This window comes from Acomys minous (assembly GCF_964271855.1).
Source record: "Acomys minous genome assembly, chromosome: 7".
NCBI lineage: Eukaryota > Metazoa > Chordata > Mammalia > Rodentia > Muridae > Acomys > Acomys minous.
This window is the reverse complement of record NC_140488.1, coordinates 122,574,972-122,597,944: the sequence shown is the minus strand read 5'-3', so window position 1 is coordinate 122,597,944 and position 22,973 is coordinate 122,574,972.

Here is a 22,973-nt window from a genome sequence, read left to right as displayed (position 1 = left end):
CCTCTGGATCCTTCTATTTCCTCATTTTCCCAGGTTTCTCACACCTAAAGTCTCAATAGGATGTCCTCCCCTCTGACTCACTTTCCTGGTAGGTAAAGTTTTTCATGGGGATGTACCCCTTGGATTAGTGTCTTGATATAAGTGAGTATATACCATTTGACTCTTTTTGTTTCTGGGTGAACTCACTCATGATAATTCCTAGTTCAATCCATTTGTCCACAAATTTCAGAAATTCCTTGTTTTTAATAGCTGAGTAGTATTCCATAGTGTAAATGTACCACAGTTTCTTTATCCATTCTTCTACTGAGGGACACGTAGGCTGTTTCCATGTTCTGGCTATTATGAATAAGGCAGCGATGAACACGGTTGATCCTATGTCTCTGTTGTGTGGAAGTGCATCTTCTGGGTATATTCCAAGGAGTGGAATAGCTGGGTCTTGAGGAAGCCCTATTCCCATTTTTTCTGAGAAAGCACCAGATAGATTTCCAAAGTGGTTGTACTAGTTTGCATTCCCACCAGCAATGAAGGAGTGTTCCTCTTCGGACCCCTACCCAGTCTAGCTGATGGACAGCACATTCTCCACTGTTAAATGGAGAAGGAGATCTGACTTTCACACAAACTCTGGTGCCCCATATTGGACCATGTCCCTTGGATGGGGAAGTCTGGTGGCACTCAGAGGAAGGATAATAGGTCACCAAGAAGAGACTCGATACCCTATGAACATATACAGGGGAAGGAGGTCCCCCTCAGTGACAGACATAGGGGAAGGAAGTAGGGGGGGAAGCGGGAGGGAGGGAGGAATGGGAGGATACAGGGAAGGGCTAACAATTGAGATGTAATATGAATAAATTAATAAAAAAATAAAAAACAAGAGGTCTTAATCACCTAAGGCAAGTTGTGGGCAATGAAGGCTTGAAAAAGGAAGAATATCAGTTCCTTTTGACTTGATAGCTTAACAGTGAGCAGCAGCTTATTGGAAGCTAGAGAGCTAATTAAGAAGGCTGCTAAAACACTTAAAAGCACACATTTGGTAGACAAAGCAAGCAGATTTTTATGAACCTCACACACACATGCACATATATAATCAATAGACAAAACAAGTGAGCTCCCAAAGATACCATTCATCCACATATATGTAAACATACATACATATATATGTATATATACATATATACAACATATATACAATATATAAAGACAATTAGACATATAAACAGACAGACAGACAGACAGACAGACATATTTTTGGATGAAGCATATGGCTTCAAGAGCTGTTTAATTCTGTCTTGGGTTTTTACATGATCTAATACAAAGATCCTCCACGTATGAAAAAAATTACCTCATTCAAAAATATACCCAATTATTACAAAAAATAGAGTTACAGTAGTAATATCTAACTAAATAATAAATTCAAAGCAGTCCTTTTATCTATATCATCATTATGAGTTCAAAGCAGAACTTATTTTTTATTATTTCAAATGCATGTTATGTGTTCAAAGCAAGAGTTTTTTATGTTAAGGTTTTTCTAAAAATTGGGTGTCTGTCTTATCTTGTATAGATAACCATTCAGTATTTGCTTCTATATTCATAAGGTCTTCCTTATAGTGGTGTATACCTGGGCCTTACCCTTGGACTAAACTTAGAATGAATGTGTTTTCTTGATTATTAATTTTCTCAATCTTTTTTCCTTCTTGGTGTAATTCACATGGAGATTCATTCAGCTCCTAACAGTTTTTTCTATATTTGAAGTTATTTGAATCAATTATAAATCATTATCAGGAATTATAAAATTGTCTGTAGGAATTCTGCCCAACAGAAAGAGTACCATCTATGGAGGAATATTACTGTCCTATAGGCAGTGAGTGTTTATGCCATACCACATATATGTATAAGAACAAGCATGGAAAGGCAGTATAACAGGAATAAGGAGTCCTTAGGAAAAATCCTTGGGCCTTTGCCTAAACCAGGGATACACCTAATTGCTAGCCATTCAAGAAAGAGTGGACTTCCTCCAGGAAGCTCACTTGCTTGCTTTTTCCAATCCAGCATGTGATTGCTCCTAGCAGTATTTATCATCTGTGAATTGCAATATTTTGACTTCTTCTCTTCCAATACTTATCTCCTTTATTTGTCTTATTGCTCTCCTAGGACTTCAAGTACTATATTTAAGAGATATGGAGAGAGTGGACAGCCTTGTCTTGTCCCTGATTTCAGTGGAATATCTGTTAAGTACATTTGATTAACGGCATCTGTTAGTTTCATTATTTCTCTTTTTAGTTTCTGTATGGATGACCAGTCTATTGTTGAGAATGGTGTTTTGATGTCTCCCATCATTAATATGTGGGGATTGATATGTGATTTATGCTTAAGTTTTAGTAATGTTTCTTTTACAGATGTGGGTGCCCTTATATTTGGAGCATAGATGTTCAGAACTGAGATGTTATCTTGGTGGAATTTTCCTTTGATGCGTATGAAGAGTCCTTCCTCATCTCCTTTGATTAATTTTTGTTGAAAGTCTATTTTATTAGATATTAGAATGGCTACTACAACTTGCTTCTTGGGTCTGCTTGCTTGGAAAACCTTTTTCTAGTCCTTTACTCTGAGGTAAAATATATCCTTGTTGCTGAGGTGTGTTTCTTGTATGAACAGAATGATGGGTCTTGTATATGCATTCATTATGTTAGCCTGTGTCTTTTTATTGGGGAATTGAGTCAACTGATGTGGATATATATTAATTACCAATGGTTGTTAGTGCCTTTTATTTCAATGGTGGTAGTGATGTGCTTGTGTTCTTTTGGTTTTGCTGCAGTGAAATTATTTATATCTTGTGTTTTCTTGGGTGTAGTTAACCTGATTTGGTTGGGGTTTTCCTTCTAGTATATTTTGTAGGCTGGAATTATGCTTAGATATTGTTTAACTGTCGTTTTGCCATAGAATATCTTGTTTTCTCCATCTATGGTGATTGAAAGTTTTACTAGGTTTGGTGGTCTGGGCTGACATCTGCGGTTTCTTAGGTTAAGACATCTGCCCAGGCCCTTATGAGTTTTAGATTCTCTGTTGAGAAGTCAGGTGTGATTCTGATAGGTATATTACTTGGCATTTTTCCTTTGCAGCTTTTAATATTTTTCGTTGTCTGTACATATAGTGTTTTGATTATTATGTGGTAGGAGGAATTTCCTTTCTGGTCTTATCTATTTAGTATTCTGTAGGCCTCCTGTATGTTTAAAGGCACTAAAGGATGAAGGTATTTTCTTCTATGATTTTGTTGAAAATATTTTCTTGTTCATGGAGCCAGGAATCTTCTCTTTCTTTTATTCGTATTATTCTGAGGTTTCATATTTTCATATTGTCCTTGACTTCTTGGATGTTTTGTGTAAGGAACATTTTAAATTTAATATTTTTGACTGATGTATTGATTTCTTCAATTGTATCTTCTATACCTGAGATTCTCTCCTACATGTCTTGTATTCTGTTGTTTATGCGTATCTCTCTAGTTCCTGTTTCTTTCCCTAAGTTTTCTGTCTCCAGGATTTCCTTGATTTGTGTTTTCTTTATTGTTTTTATTTCCACTTTTAGGTCTTAAGCCATTTATTTATTTCCTTCACCTGTTTGTATTTTCCTATATTTCTTTAAGTGAGTTATTCATTTCATCTTTAAAGGTCTCTATCATCTTAACAAGCATATATTTAAGGTCATTTTCTTGTATTTCAGCTTAGTTAGGCTATCCAGTGCTTCCTGCAGTAGGATAGGTGGGTTCTGGTGGTGTTATATTTCCCTGGCTTTTGTTGATTGTGCTCTTAAACTGGACTTTAGCCATTTGGTTGTCCCTGGTATTGACTGGTTGTTCCTGGTGTCCATTGAGCTTCTTGAGTATGTGGGATGAGCACTAGGGCCAGAGGCTGTATGTACCTTGGATCACCACCTCTCCTCATGACAGGCATATGGGCTGGAAGCAGTATCTCAGCCAATAGCCCAAAGCCCTTCTTTGCTGTGTGTGCCCCAGTTGCACCTACAGGCAAGGAGCTCAGGTGGGAGTGTCTAGCCTGTACAATCCTGAGTTCCAGCAGGTCTCCTTAGGAAGGCTAGTAGAGCTATGGAATGGTGGTTGGAACTGTGTGTAAGTGGTAGCCAGGATCTGTCCTCTCACCAGGATTTTCAGAGTCAGCAACATTGTCACTCATTTTCTCAGTAGTCACCAAAAGGGCTGGGTACCTGGACACTGCCATCACTGGGTAGTGAGACCCTGTGTGATCCTGTTGTTTAGCAGGTCTTCGCAGGGAGACAGGTGGAACCATGGACCAGTCTTTGGGTAGGAAGGTAGGTAGAAGTGCCAGGTGGCTAGAGGTTGGAATGAATCCAAAGCACCCAGGATCCATCCTCTCATTGTAAAGACTGAGATTCTGGTATTTTTGAGACAGGAGCCCAGCCACTCACTTGCTTCATAGTCATTAAGCACCAGGTACTCAGATATCATACACACTGGGTGCTGCCATCATGGAGTTGAACACTTATTCCCTTTAAAATTACATTTGTTACCTCAAATTCTTTTTGCAGAGAAGAGGAGATAGATTGAATGAATGAGTGAATTAATAACACTTTATATTCTTTCTACATCCAGCAAGAGTGTATAAGCCATGAAGGGAAATAAAAAGAAAAATACTTATATAGATATCTTTTTGATAAACCACCAAAACACTCTTTTCTTTATGTGTCCAGGCAAGATTAAAGAAAGGGAGATTGAGTGATACATCCAGTCTTCCCACCTCTTTCTCCAGGTTCTAACTAGGTAAGTGTAGTAGTCCTCACTCCTAATTGAGAAAATTTCTCTCATTCAAGTACCCTAAGGAGCAAGGAAAATTATAGAAATGGGAGGATGTAAGATTCAGATAATCATAGAGTTTGGTGTAATATTATATTGTAGTATAATCTCAAAATAAATAAGTAAATAAAGATTGAGAAGATGTATTTAGAGTGGAATGCAACCAACTTTACTACAGGGTCTAAACATACAGTGATATGTTTCATGTTTATTATTTCCTCAAAGTCTCATGCTGAACATTTGAGAACTTATCATTAGTGCATCAACTGCATCATCATGGCAAGGATCCAGTTGATGAGATCAACTACTTTTCAATTCAGGATGTCTTGTTAATTTTAACTTTCTTTGATATATCATTCCATGTCAGAAGGTTCTACACAATGTTATTTACATTTTAAACTAAATTTTTGTGCATAAGGTATTAAAAGTTAATAATCTCTATATTTTTAATTACATAGACAGTTGGACAAGGCTGAGTTTTAATTCTTATTTCAAAATAGCCCAAACTGTTCTATTTTACGGGTACCCAAATAAATGTAAATCAAAGTATAGGATCCTACCATCATGTAACTCAAGATCCAGCTATCCCACATGTGCATCTAATGGACAGGTTAATATGTACAATATATAAAGAACTAAAAATACCATCTTGGATCTCAATAATGAATACAGTTAAAATGGGATTTAGAACTAAACAAAGTGTTTTCAAATGATAGCACACAAATGGCTGAGAATTATTTAAAGAAATGTTAAACATCCTTAATTGATGCCAATCAAAATTATTTATGTCACAAAAGTCAGAATGACCAAGTTCAATAAAAGAAAATACAGTATATGTTGGCAAGGATATGGGGAAAGAGGAACACTTATCCATTGCTGGTGGAACTATAAACTTGTACCATTGCTGTGGAAGTCAGTATAGAAGTTCCTTAGGAATCTGGGAGTTAATGAACCTCAAGATCCAGTGATACCATTCATGGACATATACCAAAATGACTCTATATTCTACTACAGAGATATTTGCTCTTCTATGTTCATTGGTGCTTGGTTCATAGTAGCCAGAAATTGGAAAGTAATACATTTGTCAATCATCTGAGGAATCAATGATGAAAATATGATACATTTATAGACTGGGATATCTTTTCATCTAATAGAAATGAAATTCTGAAATTTGCAGGTAATAGATCAAGGTAGAAAAAGCCATCTTGAGTGAGGTAACTCAGATCCCAAGAGACAAATATTTTATATTATCTTTTTTTATGTGGATGCTAGCTTTTGAGTCTTCCACGCATATATTCAGACAAACTATATATCCACTGGGGTTAGGCATCCAGTAAGAGATTACTGGGGAATAAAGAATTTCCCAAGTAAGGATATATATATAGTCATGAAGAGACAGAGAAAACTAGAGTGGAAAGATTGAATAGGGGAAGGGTAAGAAAGATGGAAGGAAGTAAATAGAGGAAAAAATAAAACCAACACTGAGAGTCATTTGACAGGCCATAAGGAAGACTTCTAGACCCCTGTTCAGATATAGCCAATTCACAGCTCATTGTGAATTGTTGTGGGGGGAGCCAGGACTGCCTCTGACATGAACTCTGATGCTCTCAAATTGATCACTTCCCCTTGGCATGGAGCCCATGCAGGCACACAGAGGAAGGGGATGCAGGCTATCCAGATGAGACCTAATAGACTGTGGTTGTATGATAGAATGGGAGGGGCCCCCTTGTCAGATATCTAGAGGAGGAGAGTAGGAGGGAAGAGGTAGGGAATGTGGGAATTAGAAGATACAATGAAGGGATAGCAATCCAGATTGATATTAATAAATGATAATAAATAAACACATAAAAGACTTCTGAAAATATATACATATGTAAAAGGCATCTAAATGGAGTCACCAATTAATAAGAGAAATGAGACCCAGACTAGACATCTTTCACCACCAAATGAAACCTCCATTGCCAGGAATGCTTTACATCTAGTTGAGTTCTTGGCCAAAGGGACTCTGTGGAAACCATCAACATCTCACCCTATTGCCAAGGCTATTGCTTGCTCTGTAGAACCTTATGGTAAGCCCCTTTTGCTGAAGACATCACTTATATACTCATTGAACACCAAGAAGTCAAGTTGGTGCCTACTTAGAGGCTTTACTCTTGTTGACTTGTGTTCATGATACTTAAAGGTTCTTTATATGTTACAAGAGGAGAAAGATCATTATCAACAGAGCTACAAATACTGCTATCAATAGCTGTAACCAACCTGCATTATATACTGGAACAATAGTAGTACAAACATTGTGAGACTAACAAGCCACTCTGATTAGACTTAAGGCCTTCTCAACAAGATGGTACACATGCCTGACTTAGTGGCCAAGGACCTAATATTGGAAAGGCCATGAGCCTAGGAGAAAACTAAATACTATTTTCTGCTAAAGGCACATAGCAATAAAATTATTCCTTACATTCTGCTATATCCATAGATCATTGTTACACTCAGCCCATCATCAGAGAAACTTCCTATTGCAATAGAAAGGAAATAACACAAAGACCTTCAACTGGATAATGTTCAGAGTGTAATAGATTTTTGGAATCATTTAGTTTTAAGTGTGGTATATTCATTTACCTTCTTTTCTTGGGGATAAGGAAGGGATGCTGAAGGGAAGATTTTAAAAGGCAGCAGTGGTGGATCACTACAGACACAATATAAACACACTGAGATTATGGAAGCAAGCACAGGGCCTGCACAGGTCTAAGCCGTATAGGATCCCCGCAGTGAGAGTGAAAAGTGGACATAAGTCCCCATCCTTAAACATGAAGCTATATGCAATTTTGACAACTACTTACAAAGGAAAAATTAATTTTCTGTGATGGATTCTCACTGGGTTTATAAACCACCCTTAAAGACAGGTACCTTGTTGAAAGTAAATGGCCAACACAAAGCAAACTCAATGTTACTTTTTGTCTCATATTTCTTTATTAGCATGTTGCATTACTGGTCTTTTGTTTTCATGTTATAGTTTCTGATGTTGTTTTTGAGGGTTTGTGTTTCTTTGTTTCTTTTTAGTTTTTGTTCATTTTTGTACAGTAAGAGAGAAAGAAAGAGAGGAGTTAAATGGATAGGGAGGATCTTGGATGATGCAGGAAAGTGGAAACTGATTAAAATGTATTGTATGAAAAAAATCAACAAAAAAGATGTTGGAGCCTTAATAAAAACCAAATTATTCAGCATTAACATTTAGCAAATTGGAAACAGTGTCTCTAAAGGTTTTTAAACTGTCAGCCTTGATTCTTTTGTATTTGTATTATGTTTAAAACTTTAGTTAAGATAATATTCAGACAACTGCATCATCAGTATTCCCTCACCCTAATGTCTATAATGTATCCAGATGCTATCAGAGAATTGGAAAACCAAATCTCGTGAATTAAGAAAGCAGTCTTTAATGAGTTCACTGCTTCACTGGAGATAAAATGTAACCTTTCTGACATGGTCTTAACACATACATAAAAATTATGAATTATCCTTACAAAGAAAGGCAAAGGATCACACTTCTCTACACATGATTTGAATCATAGAGTTTTTTTTTTTAAAAACTGAAGCTTTAGGAGTCAAAGATAGATGCAATCATACTCTGGAAATGTCTATACATTGGAGACGGGATTGATAGTCTTATTAGCCTGTCCTTTGTGTATTGAAAATATACCAAGTCTTTGGTGGTAAAAGATTTATACACTATTTTATGTTTATAACTCATTTCTATTCATCAGTCTTCAGGGTGGCTACACAAAGGTTGTTATGGGAGTGACCATGGTTCAGAGAGGACAAAGGTACTAAGAAATGATGTGAAGAGCTAGAAGCAGGCAAGTGGAAATAGTAGTGTTATAAGTGAGTTTTTGTTTTCTTTTTGACTATGCAATCAAAGTGACAGTTTGGACATTCAGAAAGTATTTTTTTTCCAGATTAAATAAGTTCCTCAAGCTTTACAAACCAGCACTTAAGCATTTCTGGATTCTTAGAATTCTATACTTGTCCATATCATTCACCTCATGGCTGTGTCTTTTGTATTGAGGCCAATTAATTTTGGATGTAGGTGGAACACCACTACTCTCTACCATTCTTGAGCCTTCTTTCCATGTCATAATTCCCTAGTGAAATTTATTTAGAAAGCAGTGGAGAACAAAATAATATTGTGCTAAATGGCATCCAGAGAACCAAACTAAATGTATGATTTCATTAGTTCTTAAGATGTGACAAGTACACACTATATTATAATTATCCTACAACTTATTATGCTGGAATCTGTACAGAAAAGGAAACCTAACAGTTATTCTTTCTTTAATAATTTGTGGCTCTGGTCCTAGGTGCGTTTCTAATAAAACATGAAAATATGGAAGTACCACGATACTGTTGCTATAAGTACTTTTTCTGAAGATTGTTTTCAGTGATGCTGTAATTTCTTTAAAGTATACATCAGTCTTGTGAGTTCTCCTCATCTGTGTGTGATGTGTGTGTTTGTGTGTGCGGGTAGGTAGGTAGGTAGGTAATGAAAGAAGAATGGGGACTTCAAAGGGGAAGTTATGTTATGGAAAGTGGGGGAAAAAAAGAGAGGGTGATGGAATACAAATGCAATGAAAGCAGAAAGTGGTTATTACAGGGATGATGAGACCAGAAAGAGAAGGCAGAGATCTGGGTGTGCGCACTGAGGAAGGGCAGCCAAATATCCCTGAAATTATACATATAAGTGACAATGTATGATCTGAGCAGGATATATTAGAACTTACATGTTAACACACACACACACACACACACACACACACACACACACACACACACAACATGCTTGCAGTAACAATTAGAGAAAAAACAAGTCATGAATTTGGAGAGAGAGAAGGGAGTTGTTGAGTAGAATGAGAATTTTAGTGTTTCAAGATGAAAATTCTTCTGGAGATGACAGTAACATGAATATACTTAATGCTGAACTGTACATTTAAGATCACCATGAAAGATAAAAGAAGAACGTAGAATTTCATCTATTCTCTTACATTACATAATGCTCACAAGCTTTGCACTAGCACTTCATTTACATAACTTTAGTCAGTAGTTTAAACACTTTAAATGGAAGCAACTCCTCATTGTTTTTCTATAAATTCCATGCATGAAGTATTCATTTTGGGAGGTTGAGTATGATTTTCTCAAATAAGTTGTTCTTAGGAGACAAAAATTTATTCACAATAACAACAATAATAACAGAGATATTTGTCCTCTTTGTCACTATGAAAGTCTACCTAAATCTACTATCCCCAATATTATTTTGAAAGAATGACAATAATGCTCTTTGGTTTACATATTAGAATTTTATCCTCCTGTAGGTGATAATTTATTTTATTCCAGTTTTAATTCTAAATTCCCAGGAAAAATAGTGGCTGACTCAGCATGTGCCCAGTATCTATAGAGTCAACCATGACTAGGGAGATACACTCACCTATTCAAATGTCTGTTATGGATCCAACATGCTCTCCAAACCCGTCCCTTCTCATTTCCTGGTGGTTTGCAGATCCTTCTGATATTAAATAATGATATCTACTAAGCATATAAAGAAAAATAATAAAAGCTCTTATTATTGATAAGAGACTCTGGATAAACCTTGCCTACACAGAAGACATAAATAATTACAGCATGTAGAGGAAAAGTACATTACATCTATGCTAATAATAAAGTAACAATTTATATCATCATTTTACTGACATCAAAATGAAAAAGGAAATCCATCTAATTTATTTATTTTGTATGTGCTATATACACATCTTCATATAGGTAAAAGTACACATGTGTGCATTTGAAAGACAGAGGTCCACATTGTGTGTCTTCTTCTATCATTCTGTGCCTTATTTTCTTCATGATAGAGTCTTTTATTGAATCTGGAGCTCATAGTCTTGGCTAGGGTAGCTAGCCAATAAACTCCAAGAATTTGCCTGTGTCTGCACTTTGTACACCCTCAACATACTCACCAGCACTGAGATTATATACGTACAATAATGTGCATAGCTGTTCATGTCTTTCTTATTTGGGTGTGATGTATATGAACTAAGGCATTCATGCTTGTTCAGTTGGCACTTTAATAATTGCCATTTTCCTACATGTAAGCTAGATCTTTTAGATATTGAGTTCTAAAACTATTACTGCTATTATATGTGCATCTCTTTTCTTACTTCAATATGAATAAAAAGTGGCAGTAGTCATTGACTTAAATCACTCTGCCTCAACTAGGCAGATTTGCCAAAATAGCACTTGTCATTTGCCTTTATATATTTTAATAACTAGAACTAATTGTTGAAGTAATGAATAAGTAATACAGGATTGAGGTAATGTCAGGAAAGATAGATTAGCTCCCACAAGTTAGAGAACAATAAATCAAAGTTGAATCCTGGTCTGAGAAGTTGAAAGAGAGAAAACTCATTGCACACATAAAATACTTTCATTAAATACTATTCAGTAGAGGATCTCAGTTTTGTGCATTTTGAACTTGCAGTTTTAGGAGAGGTAAGGATTTCAGATACAGAATGCAAACTCTGAATGTTTCATGAATTTCACAGCGAAATATTTTCACCTTCTGAGTACTTACAAAAGTTATTCTATGGATGATTTCATAACGTATTATGTTTTTAGCCATTGGCATTAATTAATTGTAATCTATGTAGTGAAAAGTATACACTAATTATCTCATTATTAAAACATATACTATTATAGTGTGCTAAGAATTACTCATTTTACTTGTTTAACAGCTTTTTAAATAATTTAATTTATGAGGATAGATGTTGATGTGTTTATCTTCTTTTATAATGAAGCTTTAACTCTAAATCAGCGAAGGCCTCCTATTTTTTAAAGATGCTGATTTATTTTTATTCCTGTTATTTTTAAGATTATAATATAATTATATCATTTCCCTCTTCTCTTTCCTCCCTCCAAACTTCCACATATCCCTCTTTGCTTTTCCAAATTTATGACTTTTTTATTACTAACTACTGTTACATGATATATACATTTCTAAATATAGCCTACTGAATCTAATAAGGTTAATTGTATGTGTATTTTTAAAGCCAACCACTGGTATTGAATAATGAATATATAAACTCTTTTCAGGAGAAGACTGTTTCTCTCAATCTCAGCATTCCTTAGTTGCTTATCATTCATTGTATAAGACTGAGGCCTCATGGATTTCCTCCTGACCCCAGTACACTTTTGCATATCTATTTATGTTTTTAAGCTCATGTTTATTTAGGAAGCCTTGCTGTTGAGTGTGGAACCCTGCTTTTTAAGGTCAAAGTCTGGTGTTTCTGGATAGGCAACTGAGCTTGGGGCATTATAATAGATTCTCTTTCTCAACAGGGTTCTCTCTTCACCTGATCTGGGGATCCCCAGATCTTGCAAGGAGCATCACAGTCACATAGAACTCAGGGAAGATTGTAGGCACGGCCCTTTCCTCATAAAACCTATTCAGCAAGTACCTGGGGATTCTTGGAAACACCGCACCCTGTGCTAGTGATATCCTAGCCTCAGCAAATGACCTTTAATTGTACCTGGAAGTTCTTCCCCCACTCATAGGATAATAAATTATCGTGTTCTCCTTCTTGTGATAGGAACCAGTGCTACTGCATGTAAATGAGGTACTATACTGCAGCATGTAAATCAAGTATCTTGGCATTTCTAGTCCTAATGAATCAAACATATTTACCCACAAACCCCTCCCTACTGTCCAAAGTTTATAAATCCCTAGTTCACAAATAAAGGTTGTCTGGTTCTCTCTCTCCTCTTCTCTCCATTCTTCCACCGTGACTGTCAGAGACTCCATTTATTCTGAGGAAGGGAGAGCTCCCCTCTTTCCTGGAGAATTGCTGCTGGATAACCCGGGCTTGACTGCCAGTGGTCAGGCTATGGTGCTGGAGCTGCTTTTCTACATTTAGGATGAGTTGGTGATAGGTTTGTCATATATATAACTTATTATTTTGAGGTTTTCTCCCTCTAGTTTTACATTCTTTAGAACTTTCAACATGAAGACATGTTGTAATTTGTTTGTTTTGTTTTGTTTTCTTGAGACAGCGTTTCTCTGTGTAATAGCACTGGTTCTTCTGGAGTCACTTTGTAGACCAGACTGGCCTTGAACTCAGAGAGCTACCTACCTCTGCCTCCGAAGTTTTAGAATTAAAAGTGGGCACCACCACACCCAGAGACATGTATTTTTGTCAAAGGTATTTTTTCTGCATTTGATCATGTGATTTTTGTTTTTAAGTTTATTACATTTATTTATTTGTGTATGTAGAAATTTTCCTGCATTTTAGAGTAAAAATCAATGTGATCATGCTGTATACTTTTTGTTGTTGTTGTAGAATCAGGTATTTTTATTTGTTTGTTTTCAAGAGTGAATGAAATTAGGAGGGTAAAGTGGTAAAGGATGATAATGCAACAGAGGAATTTTAATGCAGCAACATGGCTGCTCTGGCAAAGGATCATATCCAAAGACTTAGGTCTGTGAAATCCATCTGGAATAAGACATGCCCTTAGTAACTTCTTTAATCGCTTTGACTGGAATACACACCTTTAATCCCTGTAGATGGAATTTAGTACATACTTTTAATCTAAACAATGATGTCTAATTGAGGGGCAGGAAAAGGGGCAAATCTGAGAAAGATTTGAGAGAATATGTCAGACATAGGGTATGTCCAACTCTCATTAGTATAGGGAGGAAATAGAATCTACTGATGAGTAACATACAGACAGAGAAAGAGAGTTACTGGAGACAGGACAGTACAGTTCTGTGTAGCTTGGTGCAGTTTAGCAGAGTTCATACAGTTCAGTTTCTGGAGTTCAGAGGCAATTTTTCCAAGTACAGAAATTCAGTGAGGCAGAAAGAAGCTAGTTTGAATACATTAGCTTGAAGAGTAGTTTTGAGCCAGAACAGATGAGTTGAACCAACCAGCCAGAGTTCAGAAAGACTAGAAAGGGTAAGCGTATTCAGCAGAAAGTCTTGCAGGCTGAAAACATTCTAGGCCTAGATCAACAGATGGATCTGGAAGCTGAGGCCTTCAAGATCTGGGCTTGAAGAAGATTAGATTGTATAGAAGCTAGACGCTTCTAGGTCTAAGCCTAGGGATAGTTAGATAGAGATGCTCTGAGCTCAGCCCAAGCTCTATATTCATAAAACTTGGGTATAGCTCTCATTTTATCCCCTCATCTGAGGAAATAAAAATATTTACAGGAGAAATTTTGGGGGTGAAGAAAATGACAGACTGGATCAAATCACATTATATACATATATGAACTGTTATGCATGCATTGTCCTTTGTTGATACAGTAGTTTGAGCAGACCCCTCTGGGTCCAGATATGCTAGCCTTGATGGTCTTCTTGTAGGTTTCTAGGACCCTCTGAATCATTCTATTTCCCCATTCTTCCATACCTCTCTCATCTGGAGTCCCAATAGGAAGTTCCAGTATCTATTCCAATTTCTGATTAAGTGAAGACTTTCAGGGGACATCTCTGTTGGGCTAGTGTCCAATTATAAGTGAGTGTATGCCATGTGTATCATTCTGCGTCTGAGTTGACTCACTCAGGATGATCATCTCTACTTCCATCCATTTGCCTGCAAATTTCAGGATTTTCTTGTTCTTAATAGCCGAGAAGTATTCCATAGTATAAATTTACCAGTTTCTTTATCCATTCTTCGACTGAGGGACATCTAAGTTGTTTCCAGGATCTGGCTATTACGAATAAGACTGCTATGAATATGATTAAGCATATGTCCTTCTTGTGTGGTGGAGCATCTTTTAGGTATATACCAAGGAGTGGATTAACTGGGTCTTGAGGAAGAACCCCTATGCAGATCTAGTCAAATAGACACCACATTCTCCACAACTTTGTGGAGAGGAGGGACTGACATGGACATGAACTCTGGTACCCTCTATTTGACCACTTCCCCTTGATGAGGAGACCTGGTGACACTCAGAGGCTACCAGGAAGAGATCTGATAGGCTACAATCTTATAGTGGGAGACGAGGTCCCCTTCTGTCACAGACCTAGGAGAGAGGAATAGGATGAAACAGGGAGGGAGGGGGGAATGGGAAGATACAAATGAGGGGATAACAACTGAGATGTAATCTGAATAAATTACTTAAATAAAAATAAAAAAGAATTTTTAATAAATGAATAAAAAACAAAAACCCCAAAAATATCAATTAAGATCACATTACACTTATTTGAGATATATGCTTACATAGAGGCCAAGCAAACAGAGGATTTCAGTTAACTTCTGTACAATCCATTGCTCATTAGAATTATTTTTTGTTCAACAGAATTTCATCAAAATATGAAATCAACCATCTTTTATACAGTATCAATGTGAGATAAAAAATTCTCATGTAAATTTATTTCCTTGTTAATACTTATAACTAAGGAAAAGGATGATGCTTATACTTCTGTGAAACCTCAAACATAAAGCTGTCTCTTTCATATAAAAGAAGCTCCCATTCATATTTTACTGATATTTTATGGAATGCTTCTACAACTTAAACATCTTGTTTTCTTTTTCTTTTCTAAAATGTATTCTTCTCTCATATGTTACATCCAAACTACATTTTCCTTCCACTAGTCTCTTCTCCCACCTCCCCTCTTCCTCAGATCTACCCTTTCCTTTGTCGCATCTCAAAAAAGAACAGGCTTCCCAGGAACATAAACAAAACACAGTTTTACAGGCTACAAGACCAGGCACATATTTTCACATCAAGGCTGAACGAGGCAAAGTAGTAGGAGGAAAAGGATCACCAAAATAGTCAAAAGAGTCAGGGATAGCCCTAGGTCCCTCTGTTAAGATTTCTACAAGATGGGGCTGGAGTGATGGCTCAGCGGTTAAGAGCACTGTCTGCTCTCCCAGAGGTCATGAGTTCAATTCCCAGCAACCACATGGTGGCTCACAACCATCTATAATTTGATCTGATGTCCTCTGCCTGCAGATGTACATGCAGGCAGAGCGCTGTATACATAATAATAAATAAACAAATCTTTAAAAAAAAGATTTCCACAAGAACACTAAGCTACTAAGCCATAACATATATGCAGACAACCTAGGTTTGACCCCCTACAGGCTTCCTGATCTCTGGGATCCTCCATGAATTCTTGTCAATTGATTATGTGGGTCTTTATTTGTTTCTCATTTTCTGTTTTTGAGACCAAGTTTCTCTGTGTAGCCCTTACTGTCCTAGAACTCACTTTGTAGACAAGGCTGATCTTGAACTCTGAGATCCCCTGCTTCTGCCTCTCCAGTGCTGGGATTAAAGGTATATTCCATGACTACCTGGCTTATCTTTTTATGTAAATAAATATCCTGTTTGCAAGTATTTTATTGAGCAAATTTTAGTATGTTCACTAGGGATATTAACCTGCAATTTCTTTGTTTTTTTTTTTTTTTGTACCTTTACCTGCTGTTGGTATTAGTGTTATACTGGCTACATAGAAGTACTTAGGATATGTTCCTTCTGTTTCTATTTTCTGATATTTTAAGAAAGATTTGCTATAGATCTTCTTTGAAAGTCTCATATAATTCTGCTGTGAATCTGTCTGACCTTACACATTTTATTATCTTGAATGCTTTTTATTATTATTTCAAATCCTCGTGTGTTATTGGTATAGTCATGTTGCTTGGGGAGAAGGCATGTATTGGGAAGTTCAGGTATATTTTCCAGGTTAGAGCCTAGAAAATGATGTAGGAAATTGGCTTGGTGGAGAGGTAGGATACAGCTTAGAAGGGACTTGTCTTCTAAATTCTTTAAGAATACATTTTTAAAAAATATGGAGAGATTTATTGTAAAAGGGGAGAAAAAGAAGGGTAAGGAGTGCCCCAGGGAGACAGAAAGAAAGGCAGAGAGATTTCAAGAGAGAGACAGAGGAAGAGAAAGTAAGAGTAAGAAGGCAAGGGTACAGTTCTTGAATCCCAAGTGGTTGTGATGTGATACCATTGGAAATGGTCATTTTTGTATTGTAATTAAGGAAAATAGCTCATTTGCAGTATTTTCAGCCTATTCTTCTTATTATTAATTATTACTATTATTATTATGCAAAGTAGAGAATCAAAGTAATTTCTGAAGACTAAGTGACTTTTTACCCATTTTTTCCAAATGTGGGCACATATATGTAGTAACTCTGATGATTAAGGTTGTAGCAGCAGAAGTGCATAAAGTTATAAAAACTATAGACATATCTAAAAACATTTGATAAGTTTAACAGATACACTTATTAGTGGGATAAAGTGTCTCAGACTGATTTATTTGGTTATTTTTCCATTTCACACATTAGATTGTGAACTGATTTTGGGCTTTTAAGATTTCCTACCTGTGCTTTATAAAACATGCCAGCAAAACATGGCCTCTAGGTAATGTCAGTTTTTTTGTCTTTCTAAATAATATTTTATTGAAAATCACCGTACTCATTAATTTATAATATGTCTATGATTGATTTGTCATGACAATGAAATTAAATAGATAAAATATGGCTAGCAAAGCTGAAAATATGTACTGTATAGCACTTACAAGAAGAAGTGATGAAGAATTTTAGTTTTAGATCCAAAATACTTTTGAAGATTATCTCTTGTTATGGTTTGGATATGACATGTCTCCTCCTGCATAGAAAGGTTCATGTGTTGGAGGGATTAATTGAGAGTTGATAGGTTTAGGAAGTGTCTGGATCCTGAGTTCTCTGATCTAATCAATGGGTTAATCTCTTGATAGATTCTTCATATGATGACTTTAAGAGGAAATTGTGCCCAGTTGGAGGAAGTGTGCCTGGAATGCTTTATTTTGTCCCTGGACTCTTCCTTTGCTTTTTTTTCTATCCTCACAGGTTATTGTAAGATGAGAAGATTCTGCCACATGTTCCTACCATCATGATATTTTGCCTTGCCTCAGACCACAAAAAAAAAAAAAATCAGTCCAACTCACTTAGATTGGAATGTTTGAAACTGAGTGTCAAAATACAGCTTTACTTATTTGTCACCATTGGAAAAATTGATGGCCACAGTTATATTCTGAACGAATGAAAGTTTTTGTGATCCAACAAAGAACTGTGGCACAGGCCATACAGAAAAGATTGTGGCAAGAAAGTGAGTATCCTAAAAACAAGCTACTGTTTTTTTGCACAGATGATGGGCATACCTTAGTGAGGCATGGACTCCAGGGATTTTGTCTCTGGATTGCTTCTTGCTGCTGATATGCATTTCCATGCATGCCATTGCTGCATTCCTCATATATTGAGCATTATGTGGCTATAAGTGAGGGAATCCTCACTACCTATGTTCTGGTGTGAGTGCTTCCTGGGTATTAACACACTCTGCTGGACAGATTTTCTGCAGATCAATATGAAGATGTAATAAAATAAAATAATGTTGTTTAGATGACTTGATGATTTTATACCTCCTGATAACGATTTTTATAGAAAACCTGATTTCACTCAAGTAACTTTAAGGCACCCCCCCACCCATCTAAGAATACCAAAGGCTGCGTAAAACCTTCATATGTCACAAACACATAAGCTGCATGATGTAGAATAGCAGGCTTGAGGTAAATTTATGATCTAGGAAGGCATTTACGGTAAGTTAGGGCCAGAGATAAGATCTTGGGTCTCCGTATGTACCATGATAACTAATTTAAGCTATACAAAGCCTTAAATATAACCAATGACATAAGAATATTACTCTGAACCTTTAATGAGCTTTTGGAATGAAAGACGGATTACTTTGAACATACAATGAACTTGTGGAGCTGGAGCTAAGAGATAAAGACTCTATAGTTAGGGATGAGCCTTAATGGAAAGACATGTAAACAATTATCTTGTTGTAAATCATTAAACCATGCTATCCTTAAACTTTGTTAACCTATGACATGAACAACTATTGTTTTGAACTTACAACAAACTTTGGAATGATGTGATAGATAAGAAATGTTTAGACATGATTAATCAATGATCCTGCTGCATTTTCCTCTGTGTAACAACTTTATTTGTTTTTGTGATAATAAATCAGCACTGAAGTTATAAATTATCATGGATGTTGTTAATAAATGTCTTTTGTATAATTTGGATAGCAATTAACCCAAACCATTATGAATATGTAGCTTTTGGAAATAGTATTAAAGTTTAATTTAAAAACTAGATTTTGTGGTTTTATCCAAATTATACTGAACAATAAGAATAACTATACATGTGTATTTATGATAATGAAAAATGATAATTTTTTCACATGTCAGTTTTGAATAAATTATGGGTTTTTAAGGTAAGCAAATGATATAACAAAAAAGTATGATCAAGTAAAGGCATACTATTTTCATTTATAACTTTATTAAAACCAAGATTAGCATCATTTTATCATTTAGAAAAAAATCAGGTAGAATATTAGATATATTAAACATTTTGTAAAATATCTAATTGCCAAAATACATAAAGAAATATAAACAGTCAGAGAAATGTTTAGTTATTTTGGGTATTCAATTATTAAGTTGATTTAACACTGCATAATATCCAGTGTTTTCACTGTCCACATGAATAATGAATGTGCTCTCAGATGATGTGAGAATGTTCAACACCTCCCAAGGGTAAGTTAGAAGTATCCAGATACAGTCCTAATCTTTACATCAGAATGCAGTCTTTGATATGATGTCTTTTTTACTTTTAGTTAAAGAATCATCTTTATTCTAATCCATTGATTAAAAACTCTGTAACTAATTTTGGATTATTTATTCAAGTTAAAATCATTTGTAATATTATATATTATTTGAAAAAATCTGCTTATTTGGTTTTAAGGAGGTAGTAGTCATTAGAATTTTGTTATCTAAGTAAAAGACTTTTGTAATATTACATAGTATTTGAAAAATCGTGTTTATTTGTTTGGTTTTAAAAAAACAGTAGTCATTAACATATTCTTACAATTCTTTAAATGTTTGCATTTATATATACATACACACATGCATATATCTGTATATCATATCTAGAAAATATAGACATAAGCTATCTTCTTCATCCATGGAATAAAGAGTTTAATATCTCAGGGAAGGGCAACTACCTAATGGGAAAAATCTATTCTGGAGTAGGCATAGTTACCTTTTAAATTTAATACTTACCCTCAAGCAATAAGGACCATGTTGTAGAACCAGAATTGGGATAAAAATCAAGGAGATAGCACTACGACCAGATTTGGATAATTATAATTATACAAATATATAAGGAATATATATATTCCTTAAAAGCAGATTTAAATTTTTTAAATTAAAAAAGTTCATATTAATAGTACCAAAGTACAAAAGTCCTAAGACAATTGGCATTTCTAATTGTTTTACCTACATGGCCATGTGATTAAATGTATGTTTTGCCTCTCAACATCATTTTTGTTCCTTAGAATTTTATTTTACTATAAGCCAAAATGAAATTGAGCCAAGTTACCTTGAGTTTATATGAGCACTTATAAACCAATTTGGCAATAAGCACATTATGTTAAAACATAAGCACATGTAGAAGAATTGTTTACATACACAATCGTACATAAGATATATTGTACCAAACCAACATTTTGTGCATTATTGTTTGTTTGGATTATTATTTCAATAATAGTCATTGTAAAAAAAAAGTTTAGCATAGAGATCTTTAGTGCTCATATATATTTAATATCATCAACTCTTAATAAAAATATTTTCCATTTAACTGTTTTCACATTAAAATATGTTGAAGAAATAATATGAATTTTATGTTTCCCACAACATTAAATTTTATTCAGATATATATATATATATATATATATATATATATATATATATATATATATAGGAAGGAAATCCTTATCAAAATATGTATATTTATCATTAAAAGATTATGAAACATTTAATATTTCCTAAAATACTATTTGAACGGGTTTTACAATGTTTGTGATACTTGAATTGATTTTTTAATCAATTAATTAATTTATTTACTTTATATTATGATCAGAGCTTCTCCCTCCTCTCTTCACAGTCTCTCCTTTGAATCAGATGTTTCTGGTTTCTGGTTTCTTTGAAGACTCAATTGTGTCATGTATTGTTTTGCTGGGATCTTTCTTGTAAGAGGGCAGGTGATGTTTTTCTGGAAGATTGCTCAGGGGCATGTGATGATGTTTTGCTAGGAGCAGGCATGTGAGAGGGCATGTGATGTTTGGAAGGAGTAAAGAGTATCCCACAAACAGTAGAACAATGCTATTTGCATGGCTACACAGCCCTGCAATGCTTTGCTGGTCTTCACTGGTCTTCACTTTGCAAAGAACTTCTCATGGTACTCCAACTGATTCTGGCCACTTCTGCTGACTCAGGAAAATTTAGCTGAGCTTTGCTGTTTTGGATGGATTGTGCCACTGCTATGGGTTGCTGTTGCTGTTTTGTGTTGACTATTGGACTGGACTGCTGGTATCCTGACAACTCAGAGTTGAATTGGCCCAAGGAACTATGTCTAAACAGGTCACAAATCCTTTTTCCTATTAATATTCGTTCACTCTTCCTCGGGTCAGTGGGTTAGAAGTGAAATTGAAGTGTTTAAGAACCCTAAATAAAGTAAGTTTTGAAAAATCTAAGCCTACACTCCTCCCTTTGCTTCACCTCCCCATAAGCTCCCTGCCCTTCTCAGAAAATGGGAGACTTTCCCTAAATATCAACATGTCTTGTCATATCAGGTAGGACTGGGCACATCTTGTCAAATATCAGGTATCCATAGGTATGTGGGTTTATTTCTACATCTTCAATTCTATTCCATTGATCAACCTGTCTGTTTTGTTTTGGGGAGCTTTCTTTTTTGCCGTTACTGTGTGGTTTCTATTATTTTGCTTTGTATTACAGTGTGAAATCAAAGATAATGATACCTCCAGAAGTTTTTTTATTGTAAAGATTTTTTGAGTTATCCTACATTATTTTTCTATTTGAATTACTCTTTCAAGGTCCGTTAAAGAATTGTGTTGGAGTTTTGATGGGAACTGCATTGAATCCGCAGATTGCTTTAGGTAAGATGGCCATTTTTCCTATGTTAATTCTACTGATCCATGAGCTTGGGAGATCTCTCCATTTTCTGATAGCTTTCTCAATTTGTTTCTTCAGAAACTTGAAATTCTCATCATATAGGTCTTTTGCTTGCTTGGTTATAGTTAAACCAAGACATTTTATATTATGTGTGACTATTGTTAAGGGTGCTGTTTCTTCTGTTTCCTTGTGTGTAATTAACCTCCCTGTGTTGTAGTTTTTCTTCTAGTATCCTCTGTATATCTGGGTTTATGGACAGACATTGTTCTTTTTTTAATTTTTTTTCTCCTTTATTAATATATTCTTGTTACATCTCAATGGTTATCCCATCTCTTGTATCCACCCATTCTTCCCTCCCTCCCATTTTCCCCTTATTTCCCTCCCCTATGATTGTTCCTGAGGGGGATTACCTCCCCATGTATATGTTCATATGGTAACAAGTCTCTTCTTGGTAACCTGCTGTCCTTCCTCTGAGTGCCACCAGGTCTCCCCCTCCAGGGGACATGGTCAAAGGTGAGGCACCAGAGTATGTGAGAAAGTAATATCCCACTCTCCACTCTACTGTGGACACTGTTCTGACCATTGGCTAGATCTGCATAGGGGTTTAAGGTTTACCGCCTGTATTGTCCTTGGCTGGTGCCTTAGTTTGAGCGGAACCCCAGAGCCCAAATCAGCCTATCATAATGTTCTACTTGTAGGCTTCTAGGACCCTCTGGGTCCTTCTACTTTGCCTTTCTCCCATGATTCTCTCATCTAGAGTCCCAATAGAATGTCCTCTCCTCTGTCGCAGTTTCCTGGTAAGTGAAGGCTTTCGTGGGACATGCCCCTTGGGCTATATGCAGATATAAGTGAGTATATACCATTTGAGTCTTTCTGCTTCTGGGTTAACTCACTCATTATGATCATTTCTAGCTCAATCCATTTATCCACAAATTTCGGGAATTCCTTGTTTTTAATAGCTGAGTAGTATTCCATAGTGTATATGTACCACAGTTTCTTTATCCAATCTTCTATTGAGGGACACTTAGGCTGTTTCCCTGTTCTGGCTATTATGAACAAGGCTGCTATGAACATGGTTGAACAAATTTTCTTG